Here is a 26,229-nt window from a genome sequence, read left to right as displayed (position 1 = left end):
TTTATCCATTAGTGTCATACTCACAACCACGACCCTAATGAATATTTATTTCATGAACCTTTTTTGCAAAAGTATTTGGTTCAAGTAAACTTAAAGTGTTGGGATTCAAGCCCACGGCTCCAGAGAGACTGGAGCCTAAATCTAGCCAGTTTAGCCTGCTCAGCCACGCTACCTCACATCTACAAGCTCTCAACTATAGTAACTTGGCCAAACACTGTGGACACCCGCTGTGGTGACCTGGCTATGCAGGGTAACGCAGCATTCACCGACAGTTGAGCGAGTTACAGGTGAAAAGCAAAGTATAATAACTGTCTGCATATAATATATGTCTTTCCTTATTTATTCTTCTTCCCCATTGTATGTTTGCTCTCTGCTTTAGAAACGTGAGCTGTCATCACTGCAAGGAAACGTATCACACAGCGTTCTACTGTTTACACTCACTGAACTTTCAGCATCACAGTGACCCCTCTCGTCGCCTCTATAGTTAGACTTCAAGACAGCTGGTTTGTTTACCGATACAATTCTTGTCACCTTAGGTTGTGGTTTTTTAAAATAAGAAGGCTCGGTCCCACTGTCTGGCTACCCTTATATATATACGTCACCACTTTACATAGTCTCACCTCTCGCTATGTGGATCGTAGGTGCAGAAGGCAGAGAGTGAGACACTGATGCAGACAAAATACGTTTGTGAGTTGAAAAATACTGGCAGCAGTGGGATTCGAACCCACGCCTCCAAAGAGACTGGAGCCTTAATCCAGCGCCATAGACCGCTCGGCCACACTACCCTGTGGAAACCTCTTTCTGTAAGCTTTCTGAAGTGAGATGTTCTGTTGTATAGGGGAGTTGGAGAATAAGGGTGTATAGCCTGTGAAGTGATCCTAGGAAAGTCAACGCCAACAGCAGCAGGCACGTGATACATTCAGTAGGTCAGGATTGGCCCCGGCCATGGGAGGTGTCAGGGAGCGCCAGTCCTGAGAGTCCGTAGGAAGACAACCCTTACATTGGCGTCCCGCACGCGCTGCTTCTCTTTCTTTAAGGATAAGGAATCAAACTATCTACGTCCCTCAACTTACCAACCCTCCGCCTCAGGAAAGATTTTGTGATTCATGAGCAGAACCCGGCTGGCGCTGTTTACAGTAATACCTAAGCACAGTACTCAACTGAGCGGTGTTTCCAAACTGAGCCGTTGTACTGCCGGAAATACCATGGGCTATGTAATTTAACTTTCACATAAAATTGGGTTAACCCAGCCCTACCACATACTAAAAACTAAAGACGGAACAATAAACCGACAAGGATGGGATTCGAACCCACGCGTGCAGAGCACAACGGATTAGCAGTCCATCACCTTAACCACTCGGCCACCTCATCTTCAAAGCACCATGTTTCAGGAGTACAAAATATGGTAGCCAAAATGTGTTCTATTAGGTGATAGTTGTCCAAACATAATAAAGAGCATATATTTACAGATTGTTATGGTAACTTGTTGTCTTCAGCTTTGCTCTATACGACCTAGTTTTCCAACCCTACTTCAGCTTGAATTTATATGTTAAATGTAATGTAATCATGAAAATTACACTTTCCAAACGTGTTCTATCCATATGTGATGTACTATCACACTACCCTCCAATGAGCTAAGATTGCTTTAATTCAGTTGTACGTGGAGTTAAAGTACAATATCATACAAATATTGTACTGGTATGGCGCTTTCGAGTCTCTAGGTGTCAGTCATTGGTGGGCTGGTTACATGTCAACATTAGGCAGCAAATAGTACACAATTAAGGAAAACTGGCTTCCCATTTAATGTGCATTGTTCTGCAAAATGTTTTAAGTAGGAGAAAGTAAAACTTAGTTTATAAAACCGCCTAAACTGGGAGTATTGCTGCTACAGCTACGACACTTCAGTTTAAAAACGTACGTGCATCAACAAGAAATATTTTTGCGCTAAATAAATTGCTGTCCGACTACTCACGTAATGCATAAAACTGAGGCAGTCTTAATTACAATACATTGAAGTAATATTTTGGTAGTTTTTGTTGACGATGACTCCGCTGCAAGCGATCCGATTACTTTTTATTAGTGAAGGCGCGTCAGAGCCTTGATAAGTAAACTTAAAAGGAGACACGCCTCGGTCGATGAACCTTTTAGACCAGGTTCGGGGACTTCCCAGTACGAGATGTCTTTTGCCATCACAAATCAATAGATCAATATCTCAACAACAATCGCAAAACCTAATCAGCATGCTAATCAATAACCTTTAATGAGAGTCAATAAAGTGAACACTCCATGATCTTTCAGTCATGAATAACCACACCAATTTAGTTAAGTGTTAGGATATTTATTTCCCTACTGGTTACAATCTAAAGTCATTTCTGTTAATCTCATCAGCAATTCATCTCATTAGTAACTCTTCAGATTTGCAATTAGAAACGCAACTAATCAATGCATAGAGAATATTCACTCAGTATTAACACATAATTATTAAAAAGCAACTTAGCAAACTCTCAGTAGTGCATGGTTCAACAAAGCAAGAACTCAGTAATTTGTCTATTTGCGTCAGATTTTAGTGAACACCTTAAATAACCTCGTATTAGCATAAGCATGTTGGGCTTCATGCAAAACAATTTAGCAAACACAAATTTGGGAAACATCTAACTATGGCCTCTATCAAAGGGCAGTTGGTACCTAGAAAGAAAAGGCAAACAGACAATTACAATTTTCATCAGATAGTTACCCATCCAACGGATCAGCAAACAGCGTCAGTCTTCGTCCTCGGGACATCACTCGTTTGCATCAGCAAAGAAAGGACAGGGCAAAGTATCAGTATGGCATAGCTAAGGAACAAGAACTTCCCTCATATAGAGGAGAAGTAAGGATCAGGTAAGGAATAAGTAAAGGGTGGTTTAGAGTAACAGGGCAAACAAACGGCAAAGTCTCAAACGAAATGGCCTAAATGGCTCAGTAGAATGGCAAAGAATGGATTGGAGTGGAATGTCCAATAAATGCCTGATTTCTCCTCGGGTCATGTGGTTAAATCAAAACTGTCTAATTTACTCCTAATTCCACAATGGATAATCATTGGTGCATCGTCATCTCTGTCCAATAATCTTCACCAGAGTTTTACACAAACCACAGTTCTCATGTCGTTGATTGGCCCATGTTATTGACGTTTTCATCGGTTGGAATGTCAGGTAAGAAAAGTTACATTTTACGATACAGTCAGTAGTTCCATTGTTTTCTCCTACACCAGGCAGCCTTGCACCTGTTACAAATTACACTGTTGCATTCAGCAAGAATGTCTCCTTGAGCAAGTAGGGTCCCATGAGAAAGAATTTACTACAGCTACACACATCTCTAGCTTCTGGGAAAGTACAGTTTCATGTCCTTCAGGAAAATAGCACATTGCACGTTATAAAAAGACAGTTTAATATGAGACCAGGCAGCTAGGCACAGACCTTCGCTAAACTAAGGCCTACTGCTTAATGAACAAACTCCTAATACATAACTCCAATTTTGATATGTTAATACAAATTAAAAACATTAGTACATAATTAAGTCAGCATTAATAACTTTCATTAGTCTTCGTATACATTGGTAGCCACTCCCCGTGGGCACATTTCAAACGTGTGCATTATTTCTACGTTAACACATTTTTTATGCAGCTTCATTACACAATATATTGTAAGCTTTTCATGTTAATATTAATTTTAAAAGACACACTCCAGCAATCCCTCCTCTGATGACTCTTGTCATCACACAAATCTTCCCCACTAATTTTACATACTAAAATTCCCTCATATCAATCTCTTTCCTTCTTGGTTTCCCCTTTGATCTTGCCCTGAATAATTTTTCCCTTTGTTTTTCTTCCCTCCTCCTATTATTTTTCGCCATCTTCAATTTGATTCTTTTACTAATTTTACATGCCACCCATGATCCAAATAAGCAATCTATAACAATCAATATCCCCTGTATTATTTTAGACAATATCCCATGCCAAATGTTACTAATCCAATTTCCCACTGAAGCAAATCCTTTCCCAACCTTTTTCCAAACACCTGGTTCTTTCAAATCCTTCAAGTCTGTACTATCCCTAGTCAAGTTAGTAAGCATACTTCTAATCTCATTACTATTATCTGGTATGGAAGCGCAACAATTTCACCCATTGAGCAATCTACAAACTCTGCCATTTTTCACTAAAAGAATGTCTAAAGCAAGCCTTTTTTCAAGAGTCATAGCCCCCTCCGCAGCAAGTTCAGTATCCATCAGGAGTATAGCCCCTGAAAAGTTTGTCAGCATGTTATCCTCAATAGTAGACAACTTTCGAATCTTTATGGAGTTCATAATAACTCCCACTGAAGAAATTATCGTCCCAAATATGTCTCCTACTACACCAGCAGCAGTCTCTCTCTTATGTCTAGTACGATGTAATTCAGACAATTTTGGTAACCTTTTCAAATCGTTAAGTTGATATATCTTTGGGAAAACTATCCCCAAATAACATGTCCCATACCATCCCTTTGGAAGACGGTAATAAGCATTAAGTCCACATATTTAATAAATCCCGGGGATTGCTGGATCCTGTCCATTTAACATGAACGTACTTTTACTCTGAAACAAAAACGCACGCTTACATTCACTCATTCCCACAAACACATTGTCATAGTATGATTTGGTCTTGGATATGCAAAGCTTTCCTACATGTAGTGCGTCTAACGCTAACTTCCCTTGTTCTCTAATTACACTATAACCGTCACTACTAGCAAAGGCCCGTTGCTGTAATCCTTTCTCTAGTTTACCCTTCAATGCCCTTCTTCTCTCTTCCGTGTGATCTAAAAAGCTTTTCTCTACAGGTGTAAGCAAACATGCCAAATTATTGTGGTGTGCATAAGATGTACTAATTGTTAATGTCGCCTGAAAGAATCCTTTAACTAACTTTATGCTATAGTACTTAGCTACCCCACTCACATCCTCTATGATAGGCACATTAGAAAACACAAGATCATGATTTGAGTAAAAATATTGAATCTCTTCCTGGTTATAGAATCTTGTTAGTAACAGACTACAATGTATCCCATATGTTAATGACAGTCTATGATAGGTAAACCCCTCTTGTACCGAAACAGGAATCTGTGTACACACAAAACAATCTTTCGCATCCATTGTGTCAACATACTCACTCAGCAAGCGATAGAAAACATAAGTGGATAGTTCCCCTTTCGAGTTAGTTCCCTCATGCAAGTATCTTGTATCCAGCTCAAACCTCTCCCAGGCTGTTAGTGCAGTGGTAGTCTCAGGAATTGTAGCATTGTTAGTCCCACTTGTATCCATTAGTGTCATACTCACAACCACGACCCTAATGAATATTTATTACATGAACCTTTTTTGCAAAAGTATTTGGTTCAAGTAAACTTAAAGTGTTGGGATTCGAGCCCACGGCTCCACAGAGACTGGAGCCTAAATCTAGCCACTTTAGACTGCTCAGCCACACTACCTCACATCTACAAGCTCACAACTATAGTAACTTGGCCAAACACTGTGGACACCCGCTGTGGTGACCTGGCTATGCAGGGTAACGCAGCATTCACCGACAGTTGAGCGAGTTACAGGTAAAAAGCAAAGTATAATAACTGTCTGCATATAATATATGTCTTTCCTTATTTATTCTTCTTCCCCATTGTATGTTTTCTCTCTGCTTTAGAAACGCGAGCTGTCATCACTGCAAGAAAACGTATCACACAGCGTTCTACTGTTTACACTCACTGAACTTACAGCATCACAGTGACCCCTCTCGTTGCCTCTATAGTTAGACTTCAAGACAGCTGGTTTGTTTACCGATACAATTCTTGTCACCTTAGGTTGTGGTTTTTTAAAATAAGAAGGCTCGGTCCCACTGTCTGGCTACCCTTATATACATACCGCCACCACTTTACATAGTCTCACCTCTCGCTATGTGGATCGTAGGTGCAGAAGGCAGAGAGTGAGACACTGATGCAGACAAAATACGTTTGTGAGTTGAAAAATACTGGCAGCGGTGGGATTCGAACCGAACGCCTCCAAAGAGACTGGAGCCTTAATCCAGCACCTTAGACCGCTTGGCCACACTACCCTGTGCAAGCCTGTTTCTGTAAGCTTTCTGAAGTGAGATGTTCTGTTGTATAGCGGAGTTGGAGAATAAGAGTGTATAGCCTGTGAAGTGATCCTAGGAAAGTCAACGCCAACAGCAGCAGGCACGTGATACATTTAGTAGGTCAGGATTGGCCCCGGGCCATGGGAGGTGTCAGGGAGCGCCAGTCCTGAGAGTCCGTAGGAAGACAACCCTTACATTGGGGTCTCGCACGCGCTGCTTCTCTTTCTTTAAGGATAAGGAATCAAACTATCTACGTCCCTCAACTTACCAACCCTCCGCCTCAGGAAAGATTTTGTGATTCATGAGCAGAACCCGGCTGGCGCTGTTTACAGTAATGCCTAAGCACAGTACTCAACTGAGCGGTGTTTCCAAACTGAGCCGTTGTACTGCCGGAAATACCATGGGATATGTAATTTAACTTTCACATAAAATAGGGTTAACCCAGCCCTACCACATACTAAAAACTAAAGACGGAACAATAAACCGACATGGATAGGATTCGAACCCACGCGTGCAGAGCACAATGGATTAGCAGTCCATCGCCTTAACCACTCAGCCACCTCGTCTTCAAAACACCATCTTTCAGGAGTACAAAATATGGTAGCCAAAATGTGTTCTATTAGGTGATAGTTGTCCAAACATAATAAAGAGCATATATTTACAGATTGTTATGGTAACTTGTTGTCTTCAGCTTTGCTCTATACGACCTTGTTGTCCATCCCTACTTCAGCTTGAATTTATATGTTAAATGTAATGTAATCATGCAAATTACACTTTCCAAACGTGTTCTATCCATATGTGATGTTCTATCACACTACCCTCAAATGAGCTAAGATTGCTTTAATTCAGTTGTACGTGGATTTAAAGTGCAATATCATACAAATATTGTACTGGTATGGCGCTTTCGAGTCTCTAGGTGTCAGTCATTGGTGGGGTGCTTACATGTCAACATTAGGCAGCAAATAGTACACAATTAAGGAAAACTGGCTTCCCATTTAATGTGCATTGTTCTGCAAAATGTTTTAAGTAGGAGAAAGTAAAACTTAGTTTATAAAACCGCCTAAACTGGGAGTATTGCCGCTACAGCTATGACACTTCAGTTTAAAAACGTACGTGCATCAACAAGAAATATTTTTGCGCTAAATAAATTGCTGTCCGACTACTCACGTAATGCATAAAACTGAGGCAGTCGTAATTACAATACATTGAAGTAATATTTTGGTAGTTTTTGTTGACGATGACTCCGCAGCAAGCGATCAGATTACTTTTTATTAGTGAAGGCGCGTCAGAGCCTTGATAAGTAAACTTAAAAGGAGACACGCCTCGGTCGATGAACCTTTTAGACCAGGTTCGGGGACTTCCCAGTACGAGATGTCTTTTTGCATCACAAATCAATAGATCAATATCTCAACAACAATCGCAATAACTAATCAGCATGCTAATCAATAACCTTTAATGAGAGTCAAGAAAGTGAACACACCATGATCTTTCAGTCATGAATAACCACACCAATTTAGTTAAGTGTTAGGATATTTATTTCCCTACTGGTTACAATCTAAAGTCATTTCTATTAATCTCATCAGCAATTCATCTCATTAGTAACTCTTCAGATTTGCAATTAGAAACGCAATTAATCAATGCATAGAGAATATTCACTCAGTATTAACACATAATTATTAAGAATCAACTTAGCAAAGTCTCAGTAGTGCATGGTTCAACAAAGCAAGAACTCAGTCATTTGTCTATTTGCGTCAGATTTTAGTGAACACCTTAAATAACCTCGTATTAGCATCAGCATGTTGGGCTTCATGCAAAACAATTTAGCAAACACAAATTTGGAAAACATCTAACTATGGCCTCTATCAAAGAGCAGTTGGTACCTAGAAGTAAAAGGCAAACAGACAATTACAATTTTCATCAGATAGTTACCCATCCAACGGATCAGCAAACAGCGTCAGTCTTCGTCCTCGGGACATCAGTCGTTTGCATCATCAGCAAAGAAAGGACAGGGCAAAGTATCAGTATGGCATAGCTAAGGAACAAGAACTTCCCTCATATGGAGGAGAAGTAAGTGTTAAGTAAGAAATAAGTAAAGGGTGGTTTAGAGTAACAGGGCGAACAAACGGCAAAGTCTCAAACGAAATGGCCTAAATGGCTCAGTAGAATGGCAAAGAATGGATTGGAGTGGAATGTCCAATAAATGCCTGATTTCTCCTCGGGTCATGTGGTTAAATCAAAACTGTCTAATTTACTGCTAATTCCTCAATGGATAATCATTGGTGCATCGTCATCTCTGTCCAATAATCTTCACCAGAGTTTTACACAAACCACAGTTCTCATGTTGTTGATTGGCCCATGTTATTGACGTTTTCATCGGTTGGAATGTCAGGTAAGAAAAGTTACATTTTATGCTACAGTCAGTAGTTCCATTGTTTTCTCCTACTCCAGGCAGCCTTGCACCTGTTACAAATTACACCGTTGCATTCAGCAAGAATGTCTCCTTGAGCAAGTAGGGTCCCATGAGAAAGAATTTACTACAGCTACACACATCTCTAGCTTATGGGAAAGTACAGTTTCATGTCCTTCAGGAAAATAGCACATTGCACGTTAGAAAAAGACCGTTTAATATGAGACCAGGCAGCTAGGCACAGACCTTCGCTAAACTAAGGCCTACTACTTAATGAACAAACTCCTAATACATAACTCCAATTTTGATATGTTAATACAAATTAAAAACATTAGTACATAATTAATTGAGCATTAATAACTTTCATTAGTCTCCGTATACATTGGTAGCCACTCCCCCTGGGCACATTTCAAACGTGTGCATTATTTCTACGTTAACACATTTTTTATGCAGCTTCATTACACAATATATTGTAAGCTTTTCATGTTAATATTAATTTTAAAAGACACACTCCAGCAATCCCTCCTCTGATGACTCTTGTCATCACACAAATCTTCCCCACTAATTTTACATACTAAAATTCCCTCATATCAATCTCTTCCCTTCTTGGTTTCCCCTTTGATCTTGCCCTGAATAATTTTTCCCTTTGTTTTTCTTCCCTCCTCCTATTATTTTTCGCCATCTTCAATTTTATTCTTTTACTAATTTTACATGCCACCCATGATCCAAATAAGCAATCTATAACAATCAATATCCCCTGTATTATTTTAGACAATATCCCATGCCAAATGTTACTAATCCAATTTCCCACTGAAGCAAATCCTTTCCAAACCTTTTTCCAAACACCTAGTTCTTTCAAATCCTTCAAGTCCGTACTATCCCTACTCAAGTTATTATGCATACTTCTAATCTCATTACTATTATCTGGTATGTAAGCGCAACAATGACACCCATTGAGCAATCTACAAACTCTGCCATTTTTTGCTAAACGAATGTCTAAAGCAAGCCTGTTTTGAAAGTCATAGCCCCCTCCGCAGCAAGTTCAGTATCCATCAGGAGTATAGCCCCTGAAAAGTTTGTCAGCATGTTATCCTCAATAGTAGACAACTTTAGAATCTTTATGGAGTTCAAAATAACTCCCACTGAAGAAATTATCGTCCCAAATATGTCTCCTACTACACCAGCAGCAGTCTCTCTCTTATGTCTAGTACGATGTAATTCAGACAATTTTGGTAACCTTTTCAAATCGTCAAGTTGATATATCCTTGGGAAAACTATCCCCAAATAACATGTCCCATACCATCCCTTTGGAAGACGGTAATAAGCATTAAGTCCACATATATAATAAATCACGGGGATTGCTGGATCCTGTCCATTTAACATGAACGTCCATTTACTCTGAAACAAAAACACATGCTTACATTCACTCATTCCCACAAACACATTGTCATAGTATGATTTGGTCTTGGATATGCAAAGCTTTCCTACATGTAGTGCGTCTAAAGCTAACTTCCCTTGTTCTCTAATTGCACTATAACCGTCACTACTAGCAAAGGCCCGTTGCTGTAATCCTCTCTCTAGTTTACCCTTCAATGCCTTTCTTCTCTCTTCCGTGTGATCTAAAAAGCTTTTCTCTACAGGTGTAAGCAAACATGTCAAATTATTGTGGTGTGCATAAGATGTACTAATTGTTAATGTCGCCTGAAAGAATCCTTTAACTAACTTTATGCTATAATACTTAGCTACCCCACTCACATCCTCTATGATACGCACATTAGAAAACACAAGATCATGATTTGAGTAAAAATATTGAATCTCTTCCTGGTTATAAAATCTTGTTAGTAACAGACTACAACGTATCCCATATTTTAATGACAGTCTATGATAGGTAACCCCCGCTTTTACAGAAACAGAAATCTGTGTACACACAAAACAATCTTTTGCATCCATTGTGTCAACATACTCACTCAGCAAGCGATAGAAAACATCAGTGGAGAGTTCCCCTTTCGAATTAGTTCCCTCATGCAAGTATCTTGTATCCAGCTCAAACCTCTCCCAGGCCGTTATTGCAGTGGTAGTCTCAGGAATTGTAGCACTGTTAGTCCCACTTTTATCCATTAGTGTCATACTCACAACCACGACCCTAATGAATATTTATTACATGAACCTTTTTTGCAAAAGTATTTGGTTCAAGTAAACTTAAAGTGTTGGGATTCGAGCCCCCGGCTCCAGAGAGACTTGAGCCAAAATCCTGCCACTTTAGACTGCTAGGCCACACTACCTCACATCTACAAGCTCACAACTATAGTAACTTGGCCAAACACTGTGGACACCCGCTATGGTGACCTGGCTATGCAGGGTAACACAGCATTCACCGACAGTTGAGCGAGTTACAGGTAAAAAGCAAAGTATAATAACTGTCTGCATATAATATATGTCTTTCCTTATTTATTCTTCTTCCCCATTGTATGTTTGCTCTCTGCTTTAGAAACGCGAGCTGTCATCACTGCAAGGAAACGTATCACACAGCGTTCTACTGTTTACACTCACTGAACTTTCAGCATCACAGTGACCCCTCTCGTCGCCTCTATAGTTAGACTTCAAGACAGCTGGTTTGTTTACCGATACAATTCTTGTCACCTTAGGTTGTGGTTTTTTAAAATAAGAAGGCTCAGTCCCACTGTCTGGCTACCCTTATATACATACCGCCAACACTTTACATAGTCTCACCTCTCGCTATGTGGATCGTAGGTGCAGAAGGCAGAGAGTGAGACACTGATGCAGACAAAATACGTTCGTGAGTTGAAAAACACTGGAAGCAGTGGGATTCAAACCCATGCCACCAAAGAGACTGGAGCCTTAATCCAGGGCCTTAGACCGCTCAGGCACACTACCCTGTGCGAGCCTGCTTCTGTAAGCTTTCTGAAGTGGGATGTTCTGTTGTATAGGGGAGTTGGAGAATAAGGGTGTATAGCCTGTGAAGTGATCGTACGAAAGTCAACGCCAACAGTAGCAGGCACGTGATACATTTAGTAGGTCAGGATTGGCCCCGGGCCATGGGAGGTGTCAGGGAGCGCCAGTCCTGAGAGTCCGTAGGAAGACATCCCTTACATTGGGGTCCCGCACGCGCTGCTTCTCTTTCTTTAAGGATAAGGAATCAAACTATCTACGTCCCTCAACTTACCAACCCTCCGCCTCAGGAAAGATTTTGCGATTCATGAGCAGAACCCGGCTGGCGCTGTTTACAGTAATGCCTAAGCACAGTACTCAACTGAGCGGTGTTTCCAAACTGAGCCGTTGTATTGCCGGAAATACCATGGGATATGTAATTTAACTTTCACATAAAATAGGGTTAACCCAGCCCTACCACATGCTAAAAACTAAAGACGGAACAATAAATCAACGAGGATGGGATTCAAACCCACGCGTGCAGAGCACAATGGATTAGCAGTCCATCGCCTTAACCACTCGGCCACCTCGTCTTGAAAATGCCATATTTCAGGAGTACAAAATATGGTAGCCAAAATGTGTTCTATTAGGTGATAGTTGTCCAAACATAAAAAAGAGCATATATTTACAGATTGTTATGGTAACTTGTTGTCTTCAGCTTTGCTCTATACGACCTTGTTGTCCATCCCTACTTCAGCTTGAATTTATATGTTAAATGTAATGTAATCATGAAAATTACACTTTACAAACGTGTTCTATCCATATGTGATGTTCTATCACACTACCCTCAAATGAGCTAAGATTGCTTTAATTCAGTTGTACGTGGATTTAAAGTGCAATATCATACAAGTATTGTACTGGTATGGCGCTTTCGAGTCTCTAGGTGTCAGTCATTGGTGGGGTGCTCACATGTCAACATTAGGCAGCAAATAGTACACAATTAAGGAAAACTGCCTTCCCATTTAATGTGCATTGTTCTGCAAAAAGTTTTAAGTAGGAGAAAGTAAAACTTAGTTTATAAATCCGCCTAAACTGGGAGTATTACCGCTACAGCTATTACACTTCAGTTTAAAAACGTACGTGCATCAACAAGAAATATTTTTGCGCTAAATAAATTGCTGTCCGACTACTCACGTAATGCATAAAACTGAGGCAGTCGTAATTACAATACATTGAAGTAATATTTTGGTAGTTTTTGTTGACGATGACTCCGCAGCAAGCGATCAGATTACTTTTTATTAGTGAAGGCGCGTCAGAGCCTTGATAAGTAAACTTACAAGGAGACACGTCTAGGTCGATGAACCTTTTAGACCAGGTTCGGGGACTTCCCAGTACGAGATGTCTTTTGGCATCACAAATCAATAGATCAATATCTCAACAACAATCGCAATAACTAATCAGCATGCTAATCAATAACCTTTAATGAGAGTCAAGAAAGTGAACACACCATGATCTTTCAGTCATGAATAACCACACCAATTTAGTTAAGTGTTAGGATATTTATTTCCCTACTGGTTACAATCTAAAGTCATTTCTGTTAATCTCATCAGCAATTCATCTCATTAGTAACGCTTCAGATTTGCAATAAGAAACGCAATTAATCAATGCATAGAGAATATTCACTCAGTATTAACACATAATTATTAAGAAGCAACTTAGCAAAGTCTCAGTAGTGCATAGTTCAACAAAGCAAGAACTCAGTCATTTGTCTATTTACATCAGATTTTAGTGAACACCTTAACTAACCTCGTATTAGCATCAGCATGTTGGGCTTCATGCAAAACAATTTAGCAAACGCAAATTTGGAAAACATCTAACTATGGCCTCTATCAAAGAGCAGTTGGTACCTAGAAAGAAAAGGCAAACAGACAATTACAAATTTCATCAGATAGTCACCCATCCAACGGATCAGCAAACAGCGTCAGTCTTCGTCCTCGGGACATCAGTCATTTGCATCATCAGCAAAGAAAGGACAGGGCAAAGTATCAGTATGGCATAGCTAAGGAACAAGAACTTCCCTCATATAGAGGAGAAGTAAGTATCAGGTAAGGAATAAGTAAAGGGTGGTTTAGAGTAACAGGGCGAACAAACGGCAAAGTCTCAAACGAAATGGCCTAAATGGCTCAGTAGAATGGCAAAGAATGGCTTGGAGTGGAATGTCCAATAAATGCCTGATTTCTCCTCGGGTCATGTGGTTAAATCAAAGCTGTCTAATTTACTCCTAATTCCTCAATGGATAATCATTGGTGCATCGTCATCTCTGTCCAATAATCTTCACCAGAGTTTTACACAAACCACAGTTCTCATGTCGTTGATTGGCCCATGTTATTGACGTTTTCATCGGTTGGAATGTCAGGTAAGAAAAGTTACATTTTACGCTACAGTCAGTAGTTCCATTGATTTCTCCTACTCCAGGCAGCCTTGCACCTGTCACAAATTACACTGTTGCATTCAGCAAGAATGTCTCCTTGAGCAAGTAGGGTCCCATGAGAAAGAATTTACTACAGCTACACACATCTCTAGCTTCTGGGAAAGTACAGTTTCATGTTGTTGGAAAATGGGTTATTGGTAGGGCAGGTAGGTACCTACACCTAGCAACAAGCCACTAATCTCCACATAGGTACAGTTAGGTCTCAGTAAATTAATCCCAGCTCAACCCTTGGTAGCTTGGCAACGAGCGTCAAGGCTTAATTTAGGAGACAAAGTGTAAAGTGTTCAAATATCACAAAACAGTAATTAAATAAAACACAGGAAACAGTTTAAAAATCCAAAACCAATTTATAAAAATAGTTTATATTTTTATCTTTAAAATGACACAAAAACGATTAAAATCGGTTCAGGGGAACCGGAGATATGAGTTTTTAAAGAACTATTACTTTTCTAGCGCTTAGAAACAAAAAGCGCCAATCGGGTCATCTGGTTGCACCTCGACCGGGGCAAAGTCAAACTTTCAGGCCGACCGCGATGGAGCCCTGGTCGGCTACAGGTCGCGGGAGGCCTCGGTTAAAAAGTTACCTTCTGACTTAGTCTTTATTTTGAAGTTTTTCTTCACCGGGACGAACCTGCCAGTTGAATCCGACCTCCTGGAGCCCTTGTCCGGATACGCGATGTAGGTTTCCTCGGTGGAGACTTTTACCTTCGGACTTAGTCGTTTTTTCGAGATGAAAATCCTTCGACCAGGATAAACCTGGATCTTGATCCGACGTCCATGGAGCCCTTCTCGGATACGATGGCTGGGAGGTCCCGGTCAACTTTTTACGTTCGGACTTAGTCTCTTTTTTGGATGTTTTTCTTTACCGGGACGAACCACGAAGTCAGGCCGGGTCGCGGTTGAGGCAAGCCGGCTAGAATTTCCGCGGCGGGTCGGTCCCTCTCTGGAGCTTTTTAAAAAAAATTCTCAAATCTTTTCCAAACTTCTGGGGCTTCACCCAGATGTTCTTTTAAGGTTCTTTTGGGGTCCACAGCTCACCCCAAGGGTCCAGAAGTTCTGTGATGGTTCTTGGGGGGTGCGGACTTCAACTCCCAGAATGCACCTTGCGCAAACTCCTTTTTGGCCACTGGACAGTGGTCAGCTGGTCGCTTTCTTCAGGAGTTGGTGCAGGTGACTCTGGTTTAGCAATTTTTTACCTGTAGCAAACAGGGAGTCCCTCCTTGAACCAGTTGAAGCCAGGCAAAGTCCTTCTTGTGGTGAAGCCCAAGTGTGCAGCTGGTGCAGTCCTTCTGAGTGCAGGGTCCAGGTGCAGGCCAGGGGTCCAGCAGGGCAGTCCTTCTTCTTCTTTAGTTCCTTTCTTGTTGAATTCTGGAGGGGATCTGAGGCGTGGGTGCAGGTCTGCCAGTTTTATCCTTGCTCCTGGGTGAAAAGCAGGGGGGCCCTGGTTCTCCAATCAGGGACAGGGTCGTCCCCCTGTGATGACCACTTCCTGGGAAGTGTGGCAAAAATCCATCCCAGAAGGCAACAGTCTCTAAAAATCCAACATGGATGAATCTGATTTTTGGAGGTTACATCTGGCTGAGCCCACCCACTGGTGTGGCTAAAAATCATAAACACACCCCTCTCCTGCCCTCTCCTAATCTAATCAAGGGGGCACCTAATTGTCTGGGGTTGCAGGATGTGGGGGTGTTGCTGGGTGCTCCAAATGTCCTTCTCTGCCTTTGAAGACCAGTTTGGCAGCCCTTCCCCTTCCTGCCTCACCATCTGCTGAGGGGAGATTCTCTCCCCCAAGCACATTCTTTTGTGTGAAGCTAGGCCACTTCACACCTCATCAAGGCAGCCTGGCAGAAGCTGCTGCAGGCTGGCCAATCAGAGCACAGCAGCAAAAACAATGCAGAGCTGAAATTGGCAACTTTTTAGGTAAAGTCTAAACTTTTTACCTGGACAAGTTATATTAAATCCAACAACTGGAAGTTGTGGGATTTATTACAACAATCAATTTGATACCAAATTCTTGGTATGTAACATTTAAGGAGACTTTAAAATTTAAAATAAAGTCTGCCCATTCTAGCCTATGAAGGCCATTTACTTCAATGAGGGAAAAACGAATTTGGCTGTTTTTACCTCACCAGGGCTTATAAATCTATTTTTATAAAGTCCCTGCTTATAGTTACATGGCACCCAGCCCTAGGGGCACATAGGGCACACCTTAGGGGTGACTTATATGTAAAAATAAGGTAGTTTAAGACTTTGGAAGTACCTTTAATTCCAAAGTCGAATTTGCATATAACTTTAATTTAAAAGCAGCCAGCAAGGCAGGCTTGCTTTTAAAATGACACTGGGCACCTCAGCAATGCACATAGGTGTGCACCACCTATGCTGTGGTCCCTAAACCTACATGCCCTTCCATATACTAGGGACTTATAGGTAGGTTAACTTAGCCAATTATAATTAGCCTAATTTGCATATCCATTTTACACAGAGCGCAGGCCCTGGGACTGGTTAGCAGTACCCAGGGCACCTTTAAAGTCAGGAAAACACCAGCAAAAAGTGGAAAATGGGGGCAAAAAGTTATGGGGCCTCTGCAATCAGCCCTGTTTTCTCACACATGTCCTTCAGGAAAATAGCACATTGCACGTTAGAAAAAGACAGTTTAATATGAGACCAGGCAGCTAGGCACAGACCTTCGCTAAACTAAGGCCTACTGCTTAATGAACAAACTCCTAATACATAACTCCAATTTTGATATGTTAATACAAATTAAAAACAGTAGTACATAATTAATTCAGCATTAATAACTTTCATTAGTCTTCGTATACATTGGTAGCCACTCCCCGTGCGCACATTTCAAACATGTGCATTAATTCTACGTTAACACATTTTTTATGCAGCTTCATTACACATTATATTGTAAGCTTTTCATGTTCATATTAATTTTAAAAGACACACTCCAGCAATCCCTCCTCTCATGACTCTTGTCATCACACAAATCTTCCCCACTAATTTTACATACTAAAATTCCCTCATATCAATCTCTTCCCTTCTTGGTTTCCCCTTTGATCTTGCCCTGAATAATTTTTCCCTTTGCTTTTTCTTCCCTCCTCCTATTATTTTTCACAATCTTCAATTTTATTCTTTTACTAATTTTACATGCCACCCATGATCCAAATAAGCAATCTATAACAATCAATATCCCCTGTATTATTTTAGACAATATCCCATGCCAAATGTTACTAATTCAATTTCCCACTGAAGCAAATCCTTTCCCAACCTTTTTCCAAACACCTGGTTCTTTCAAATCCTTCAAGTCCGTACTATCCCTATTCAAGTTAGTAAGCATACTTCTAATCTCATTACTATTATCTGGTATGTAAGCGCAACAATGACACCCATTGAGCAATCTACAAACTCTGCCATTTTTCGCTAAAAGAATGTCTAAAGCAAGCCTGTTTTGAAGAGTCATAGCCTCCTCTGCAGCAAGTTCAGTATCCATCAGGAGTATAGCCCCTGAAAAGTTTGTCAGCATGTTATCCTCAATAGTAGACAACTTTCGAATCTTTATGGAGTTCAAAATAACTCCCACTGAAGAAATTATCGTCCCAAATATGTCTCCTACTACACCAGCAGCAGTCTCTCTCTTATGTCTAGTACGATGTAATTCAGACAATTTTGGTAACCTTTTCAAATCGTCAAGTTGATATATCTTTGGGAAAACTATCCCCAAATAACATGTCCCATACCATCCCTTTGGAAGACGGTAATAAGCATTAAGTCTACATATATAATAAATCCCGGGGATTGCTGGATCCTGTCCATTTAACATGAACGTCCATTTACTCTGAAACAAAAACACACGCTTACATTCACTCATTCCCACAAACACATTGTCATAGTATGATTTGGTCTTGGATATGCAAAGCTTTCCTACATGTAGTGCGTCTAAAGCTAACTTCCCTTGTTCTCTAATTGCACTATAACCTTCACTACTAGCAAAGACCCGTTGCTGTAATCCTTTCTCTAGTTTACCCTTCAATGCCCTTCTTCTCTCTTCCGTGTGATCTAAAAAGCTTTTCTCTACAGGTGTAAGCAAACATGTCAAATTATTGTGGTGTGCATAAGATGTGCTAATTGTTAATGTCGCCTGAAAGAATCCTTTAACTAACTTTAAGCTATAGTACTTAGCTACCCCACTCACATCCTCTCTGATAGGCACATTAGAAAACACAAGATCATGATTTGAGTAAAAATATTGAATCTCTTCCTGGTTATAGAATCTTGTTAGTAACAGACTACAACGTATCCCATATGTTAATGACAGTCTATGATAGGTAACCCCCTCTTGTACCGAAACAGGAATCTGTGTACACACAAAACAATCTTTCGCATCCATTGTGTCAACATACTCACTCAGCAAGCGATAGAAAACATAAGTGGATAGTTCCCCTTTCGAGTTAGTTCCCTCATGCAAGTATCTTGTATCCAGCTCAAACCTCTCCCAGGCTGTTAGTGCAGTGGTAGTCTCAGGAATTGTAGCATTGTTAGTCCCACTTTTATCCATTAGTGTCATACTCACAACCACGACCCTAATGAATATTTATTACATGAACCTTTTTTGCAAAAGTATTTGGTTCAAGTAAACTTAAAGTGTTCGGATTCAAGTCCACGGCTCCAGAGAGACTGGAGCCTAAATCTAGCCAGTTTAGCCTGCTCAGCCACGCTAACTCACATCTACAAGATCACAACTATAGTAACTTGGCCAAACACTGTGGAAACCCGCTGTGGTGACCTGGCTATGCAGTCTAACGCAGCATTCACCGACAGTTGAGCGAGTTACAGGTGAAAAGCAAAGTATAATAACTGTCTGCATATAATATATGTCTTTCCTTATTTATTCTTCTTCCACATTGTATGTTTGCTCTCTGCTTTAGAAATGCGAGCTGTCATCACTGCAAGGAAACGTATCACACAGCGTTCTACTGTTTACACTCACTGAACTTTCAGCATCACAGTGACCCCTCTCGTCGCCTCTATAGTTAGACTTCAAGACAGCTGGTTTGTTTACCGATACAATTCTTGTCACCTTAGGTTGTGGTTTTTTAAAATAAGAAGGCTCGGTCCCACTGTCTGGCTACCCTTATATATATACGTCACCACTTTACATAGTCTCACCTCTCGCTATGTGGATCGTAGGTGCAGAAGGCAGAGAGTGAGTTACTGATGCAGACAAAATACGTTTGTGAGTTGAAAAATACTGGCAGCGGTGGGATTCGAACCCACGCCTCCAAAGAGACTGGAGCCTTAATCCAGCACCTTAGACCGCTCGGCCACACTACCCTGTGTAAACCTGTTTCTGTAAGCTTTCTGAAGTGAGATGTTCTGTTGTATAGGGGAGTTGGAGAATAAGGGTGTATAGCCTGTGAAGTGATCCTAGGAAAGTCAACGCCAACAGCAGCAGGCATGTGATACATTCAGTAGGTCAGGATTGGCCCTGGGCCATGGGAGGTGTCAGGGAGCGCCAGTCCTAAGAGTCCGTAGGAAGACAACCCTTACATTGGCGTCCGACACGCGCTGCTTCTCTTTCTTTAAGGATAAGGAATCAAACTATCTACGTCCCTCAACTAACCAACCCTCCGCCTCAGGAAAGATTTTGTGATTCATGAGCAGAACCCGGCTGGCGCTGTTTACAGTAATGCCTAAGCACAGTACTCAACTGAGCGGTGTTTCCAAACTGAGCCGTTGTACTGCCGGAAAAACCATGGGATATGTCATTTAACTTTCACATAAAATAGGGTTAACCCAGCCCTACCACATACTAAAAACTAAAGACGGAACAATAAACCGACGAGGAGGGATTCGTACCCACGCGTGCAGAGCACAATGGATTAGCAGTCCATCGCCTTAACCACTCGGCCACCTCGTCTTCAAAACACCATCTTTCAGGAGTACAAAATATGGTAGCCAAAATGTGTTCTATTAGGTGATAGTTGTCTAAACATAATAAAGAGCATATATTTACAGATTGTTATGGTAACTTGTTGTCTTCAGCTTTGCTCTATACGACCTTGTTGCCCATCCCTACTTCAGCTTGAATTTATATGTTAAATGTAATGTAATCATGAAAATTACACTTTCCAAACGTGTTCTATCCATATGTGATGTACTATCACACTACCCTCAAATGAGCTAAGATTGCTTTAATTCAGTTGTACGTGGATTTAAAGTGCAATATCATGCAAATATTGTAGTGGTATGGCGCTTTCGAGTCTCTAGGTGTCAGTTATTGGTGGTGTGCTTACATGTCAACATTAGGCAGCAAATAGTACACACTTAAGGAAAACTGCCTTCCCATTTAATGTGCATTGTTCTGCAAAAAGTTTTAAGTAGGGGAAAGTAAAACTTAGTTTATAAAACCACCTAAACTGGGAGTATTGCCGCTACAGCTATGACACTTCAGTTTAAAAACGTACGTGCATCAACAAGAAATATTTTTGCGCTAAATAAATTGCTGTCCGACTACTCACGTAATGCATAAAACTGAGGCAGTTGTAATTACAATATATCGAAGTAATATTTTGGTAGTTTTTGTTGACGATGACTCCGCAGCAAGCGATCAGATTACTTTTTATTAGTGAAGGCGCGTCAGAGCCTTGATAAGTAAACTTACAAGGAGACACGCCTAGGTCGATGAACCTTTTAGACCAGGTTCGGGGACTTCCCAGTACGAGATGTCTTTTGGCATCACAAATCAATAGATCAATATCTCAACAACAATCGCAATAACTAATCAGCATGCTAATCAATAACCTTTAATGAGAGTCAATAAAGTGAACACAACATGATCTTTCAGTCATGAATAACCACTCCAATTTAGTTATGTGTTAGGATATTTATTTCCCTACTGGTTACAATCTAAAGTCATTTCTGTTAATCTAATCAGCAATTCATCTCATTAGTAACTCTTCAGATTTGCAATTAGAAACGCAATTAATTAATGCATAGAGAATATTCACTCAGTATTAACACATAATTATTAAGAAGCAACTTAGCAAAGTCTCAGTATTGCATGGTTCAACAAAGCAAGAACTCAGTCATTTGTCTATTTGCGTCAGATTTTAGTGAACACCTTAAATAACCTCGTATTAGCATCAGCATGTTGGGCTTCATGCAAAACAATTTAGCAAACACAAATTTGGAAAACATCTAACTATGGCCTCTATCAAAGAGCAGTTGGTACCTAGAAAGAAAAGGCAAACAGACAATTACAATTTTCATCAGATAGTTACCCATCCAACGGATCAGCAAACAGCGTCAGTCTTCGTCCTCGGGACATCAGTCGTTTGCATCATCAGCAAAGAAAGGACAGGGCAAAGTATCAGTATGGCACAGCTAAGGAACAAGAACTTCCCTCATATAGAGGAGAAGTAAGTATCAGGTAAGGAATAAGTAAAGGGTGGTTTAGAGTAACAGGGCGAACAAACGGCAAAGTCTCAAACGAAATGGCCTAAATGGCTCAGTAGAATGGCAAAGAATGGCTTGGAGTGGAATGTCCAATAAATGCCTGATTTCTCCTCGGGTCATGTGGTTAAATCAAAACTGTCTAATTTACTCCTAATTCCTCAATGGATAATCATTGGTGCATCGCCATCTCTGTCCAATAATCTTCACCAGAGTTTTACACAAGCCACAGTTCTCATGTCGTTGATTGGCCCATGTTATTGACGTTTTCAACGGTTGGAATGTCAGGTAAGAAAAGTTACATTTTACGCTACAGTCAGTAGTTCCATTGTTTTCTCCTACTCCAGGCAGCCTTGCACCTGTTACAAATTACACTGTTGCATTCAGCAAGAATGTCTCCTTGAGCAAGTAGGGTCCCATGAGAAAGAATTTACTACAGCTACACACATCTCTAGCTTCTGGGAAAGTACAGTTTCATGTCCTTCAGGAAAATAGCACATTGCACGTTAGAAAAAGACAGTTTAATATGAGACCAGGCAGCTAGGCACAGACCTTCGCTAAACTAAGGCCTACTGCTTAATGAACAAACTCCTAATACATAACTCCAATTTTGATATGTTAATACAAATTAAAAACATTAGTACATAATTAATTCAGCATTAATAACTTTCATTAGTCTTCGTATACATTGGTAGCCACTCCCCGTGGGCACATTTCAAACGTGTGCATTATTTCTACGTTAACACATTTTTTATGCAGCTTCATTACACAATATATTGTAAGCTTTTCATGTTAATATTAATTTTAAAAGACACACTCCAGCAATCCCTCCTCTGATGACTCTTGTCATCACACAAATCTTCCCTACTAATTTTACATACTAAAATTCCCTCATATCAATCTCTTCCCTTCTTGGTTTCCCCTTTGATCTTGCCCTGAATAATTTTTCCCTTTGTTTTTCTTCCCTCCTCCTATTATTTTTCGCCATCTTCAATTTTATTCTTTTACTAATTTTACATGCCACCCATGATCCAAATAAGCAATCTATAACAATCAATATCCCCTGTATTATTTTAGACAATATCCCATGCCAAATGTTACTAATCCAATTTCCCACTGAAGCAAATCCTTTCCCAACCTTTTTCCAAACACCTGGTTCTTTCAAATCCTTCAAGTCCGTACTATCCCTAGTCAAGTTAGTAAGCATACTTCTAATCTCATTACTATTATCTGGTATGTAAGCGCAACAATTACACCCATTGAGCAATCTACAAACTCTGCCATTTTTCACTAAAAGAATGTCTAAAGCAAGCCTGTTTTGAAGAGTCATAGCCCCCTCCGCAGCAAGTTCAGTATCCATCAGGAGTATAGCCCCTGAAAAGTTTGTCAGCATGTTATCCTCAATAGTAGACAACTTTTGAATCTTTATGGAGTTCATAGTTACTCCCACTGAAGAAATTATCGTCCCAAATATGTCTCCTACTACACCAGCAGCAGTCTCATTCTTATGTCTAGTACGATGTAATTCAGACAATTTTGGTAACCTTTTCAAATCGTCAAGTTGATATATGTTTGGGAAAACTATCCCCAAATAACATGTCCCATACTATCCCTTTGGAAGACGGTAATAAGCATTAAGTCCACATATATAATAAATCCCGGGGATTGCTGGATCCTGTCCATTTAACATGAACGTCCATTTACTCTGAAACAAAAACACACGCTTACATTCACTCATTCCCACAAACACATTGTCATAGTATGATTTGGTCTTGGATATGCAAAGCTTTCCTACATGTAGTGCGTCTAAAGCTAACTTCCCTTGTTCTCTAATTGCACTATAACCGTCACTACTAGCAAAGGCCCGTTGCTGTAATCCTTTCTCTAGTTTACCCTTCAATGCCCTTCTTCTCTCTTCCGTGTGATCTAAAAAGCTTTTCTCTACAGGTGTAAGCAAACATGTCAAATTATTGTGGTGTGCATAAGATGTACTAATTGTTAATGTCGCCTGAAAGAATCCTTTAACTAACTTTATGCTATAGTACTTAGCTACCCCACTCACATCCTCTATGATAGGCACATTAGAAAACACAAGATCATGATTTGAGTAAAAATATTGAATCTCTTCCTGGTTATAGAATCTTGTTAGTAACAGACTACAACGAATCCCATATGTTAATGACAGTCTATGATAGGTAACCCCCTCTTGTACCGAAACAGGAATCTGTGTACACACAAAACAATCTTTTGCATCCATTGTGTCAACATACTCACTCAGCAAGCGATAGAAAACATCAGTGGATAGTTCCCCTTTCGAGGTAGTTCCCTCATGCAAGTATCTTGTATCCAGCTCAAACCTCTCCCAGGCTGTTAGTGCAGTGGTAGTCTCAGGAATTGTAGCATTGTTAGTCCCACTTTTATCCATTAGTGTCATACTCACAACCACGACCCTAATGAATATTTATTACATGAACCTTTTTTGCAAAAGTATTTGGTTCAAGTAAACTTAAAGTGTTGGGATTCAAGCCCACGGCTCCAGAGAGACTGGAGCCTAAATCTAGCCAGTTAAGCCTGCTCAGCCACGCTACCTCACATGTACAAGCTCACAACTATAGTAACTTGGTCAAACACTGTGGACACCCACTGTGGTGACCTGGCTATGCAGGGTAACGCAGCATTCACCGACAGTTGAGCGAGTTACAGGTGAAAAGCAAAGTATAATAACTGTCTGCATATAATATATGTCTTTCCTTATTTATTCTTCTTCCCCATTGTATGTTTGCTCTCTGCTTTAGAAACGCGAGCTGTCATCACTGCAAGGAAACGTATGACACAGCGTTCTACTGTTTACACTCACTGAACTTTCAGCATCACAGTGACCCCTCTCGTCGCCTCTATAGTTAGACTTCAAGACAGCTGGTTTGTTTACCGATACAATTCTTGTCACCTTAGGTTGTGTTTTTTTTAAATAAGAAGGCTCGGTCCCACTGTCTGGCTACCCTTATATATATACGTCACCACTTTACATAGTCTCACCTCTCGCTATGTGGATCGTAGGTGCAGAAGGCAGAGAGTGAGACACTGATGCAGACAAAATACGTTTGTGAGTTGAAAAATACTGGCAGCGGTGAGATTCGAACCCACGCCTCCAAAGAGACTGGAGCCTTAATCCAGCACCTTAGACCGCTCGGCCACACTACCCTGTTCAAACATCTTTCTGTAAGCTTTCTGAAGTGAGATGTTCTGTTGTATAGGGGAGTTGAAGAATAAGGGTGTATAGCCTGTGAAGTGATCCTAGGAAAGTCAACGCCAACAGCAGCAGGCACGTGATACATTCAGTAGGTCAGGATTGGCCCCGGGCCATGGGAGGTGTCAGGGAGAGCCAGTCCTGAGAGTCCGTAGGAAGACAACCCTTACATTGGCGTCCCGCACGCGCTGCTTCTCTTTCTTTAAGGATAAGGAATCAAACTATCTACGTCCCTCAACTTACCAACCCTCTGCCTCAGGAAAGATTTTGTGATTCATGAGCAGAACCCGGCTAGCACTGTTTACAGTAATGCCTAAGCACAGTACTCAACTGAGCGGTGTTTCCAAACTGAGCCGTTGTACTGCCGGAAATACCATGGGATATGTCATTTAACTTTCACATAAAATAGGGTTAACCCAGCCCTACCACATACTAAAACCTAAAGACGGAACAACAAACCGACGAGGATGGGATTCAAACCCACGCGTGCAGAGCACAATGGATTAACAGTCCATCGCCTTAACCACTCGGCCACCTCGTCTTCAAAACGCCATTTTTCAGGAGTACAAAATATGGTAGCCAAAATGTGTTCTATTAGGTGATAGTTGTCTAAGCATAATAAAGAGCATATATTTACAGATTGTTATGGTAACTTCTTGTCTTCAGCTTTGCTCTATACGACCTTGTTGTCCATCCCTACTTCAGCTTGAATTTATATGTTAAATGTAATGTAATCATGAAAATTACACTTTCCAAACGTGTTCAATCCATATGTGATGTACTATCACACTACCCTCAAATGAGCTAAGATTGCTTTAATTCAGTTGTACGTGGATTTAAAGTGCAATATCATACAAATATTGTAGTGGTATGGCGCTTTCGAGTCTCTAGGTGTCAGTTATTGGTGGTGTGTTTACATGTCAACATTAGGCAGCAAATAGTACACAATTAAGGAAAACTGCCTTCCCATTTAATGTGCATTGTTCTGCAAAATGTTTTAAGTAGGAGAAAGTAAAACTTAGTTTATAAAACCACCTAAACTGGAAGTATTGCCGCTACAGCTATGACACTTCAGTTTAAAAACGTACGTGCATCAACAAGAAATATTTTTGCGCTGAATAAATTGCTGTCCGACTACTCACGTAATGCATAAAACTGAGGCAGTCGTAATTACAATACATTGAAGTAATATTTTGGTAGTTTTTGTTGACGATGACTCCGCAGCAAGCGATCAGATTACTTTTTATTAGTGAAGGCGCGTCAGAGCCTTGATAAGTAAACTTACAAGGAGACACGCCTAGGTCGATGAACCTTTTAGACCAGGTTCGGGGACTTCCCAGTACGAGATGTCTTTTGGCATCACAAATCAATAGATCAATATCTCAACAACAATCGCAATAACTAATCAGCATGCTAATCAATAACCTTTAATGAGAGTCAATAAAGTGAACACACCATGATCTTTCAGTCATGAATAACCACACCAATTTAGTTAAGTGTTAGGATATTTATTTCCCTACTGGTTACAATCTAAAGTCATTTCTGTTAATCTCATCAGCAATTCATCTCATTAGTAACTCTTCAGATTTGCAATTAGAAACGCAATTACTCAA

At 40.5% G+C, this 26,229-nt stretch overlaps 8 non-coding genes across 8 annotated transcripts; all 8 read right to left on the bottom strand.

Moving 5' to 3' along the window:
* Positions 1-703: 703 nt before the first annotated feature.
* Positions 704-785, bottom strand: TRNAL-AAG (transfer RNA leucine (anticodon AAG)). The gene has a single exon. It is a non-coding gene; the product is annotated as a tRNA-Leu (tRNA).
* Positions 786-1,289: 504 nt separating this feature from the next.
* TRNAS-GCU (transfer RNA serine (anticodon GCU)) lies at positions 1,290-1,371 on the bottom strand. Its single transcript has one exon. It is a non-coding gene; the product is annotated as a tRNA-Ser (tRNA).
* A 5,240-nt stretch (positions 1,372-6,611) lies between these two features.
* On the bottom strand, positions 6,612-6,693 carry TRNAS-GCU (transfer RNA serine (anticodon GCU)). Its single transcript has one exon. It is a non-coding gene; the product is annotated as a tRNA-Ser (tRNA).
* Positions 6,694-11,934: 5,241 nt separating this feature from the next.
* Positions 11,935-12,016, bottom strand: TRNAS-GCU (transfer RNA serine (anticodon GCU)). The gene has a single exon. It is a non-coding gene; the product is annotated as a tRNA-Ser (tRNA).
* Positions 12,017-19,166: 7,150 nt separating this feature from the next.
* TRNAL-AAG (transfer RNA leucine (anticodon AAG)) lies at positions 19,167-19,248 on the bottom strand. The gene has a single exon. It is a non-coding gene; the product is annotated as a tRNA-Leu (tRNA).
* A 505-nt stretch (positions 19,249-19,753) lies between these two features.
* On the bottom strand, positions 19,754-19,834 carry TRNAS-GCU (transfer RNA serine (anticodon GCU)). The gene has a single exon. It is a non-coding gene; the product is annotated as a tRNA-Ser (tRNA).
* A 4,654-nt stretch (positions 19,835-24,488) lies between these two features.
* TRNAL-AAG (transfer RNA leucine (anticodon AAG)) lies at positions 24,489-24,570 on the bottom strand. The gene has a single exon. It is a non-coding gene; the product is annotated as a tRNA-Leu (tRNA).
* Positions 24,571-25,075: 505 nt separating this feature from the next.
* Positions 25,076-25,157, bottom strand: TRNAN-GUU (transfer RNA asparagine (anticodon GUU)). The gene has a single exon. It is a non-coding gene; the product is annotated as a tRNA-Asn (tRNA).
* Positions 25,158-26,229: the final 1,072 nt, after the last annotated feature.

This window comes from Pleurodeles waltl, chromosome 12 (assembly GCF_031143425.1).
Source record: "Pleurodeles waltl isolate 20211129_DDA chromosome 12, aPleWal1.hap1.20221129, whole genome shotgun sequence".
Taxonomy (NCBI): domain Eukaryota; kingdom Metazoa; phylum Chordata; class Amphibia; order Caudata; family Salamandridae; genus Pleurodeles; species Pleurodeles waltl.
This window is presented reverse-complemented; position numbering and strand designations above follow the sequence as displayed.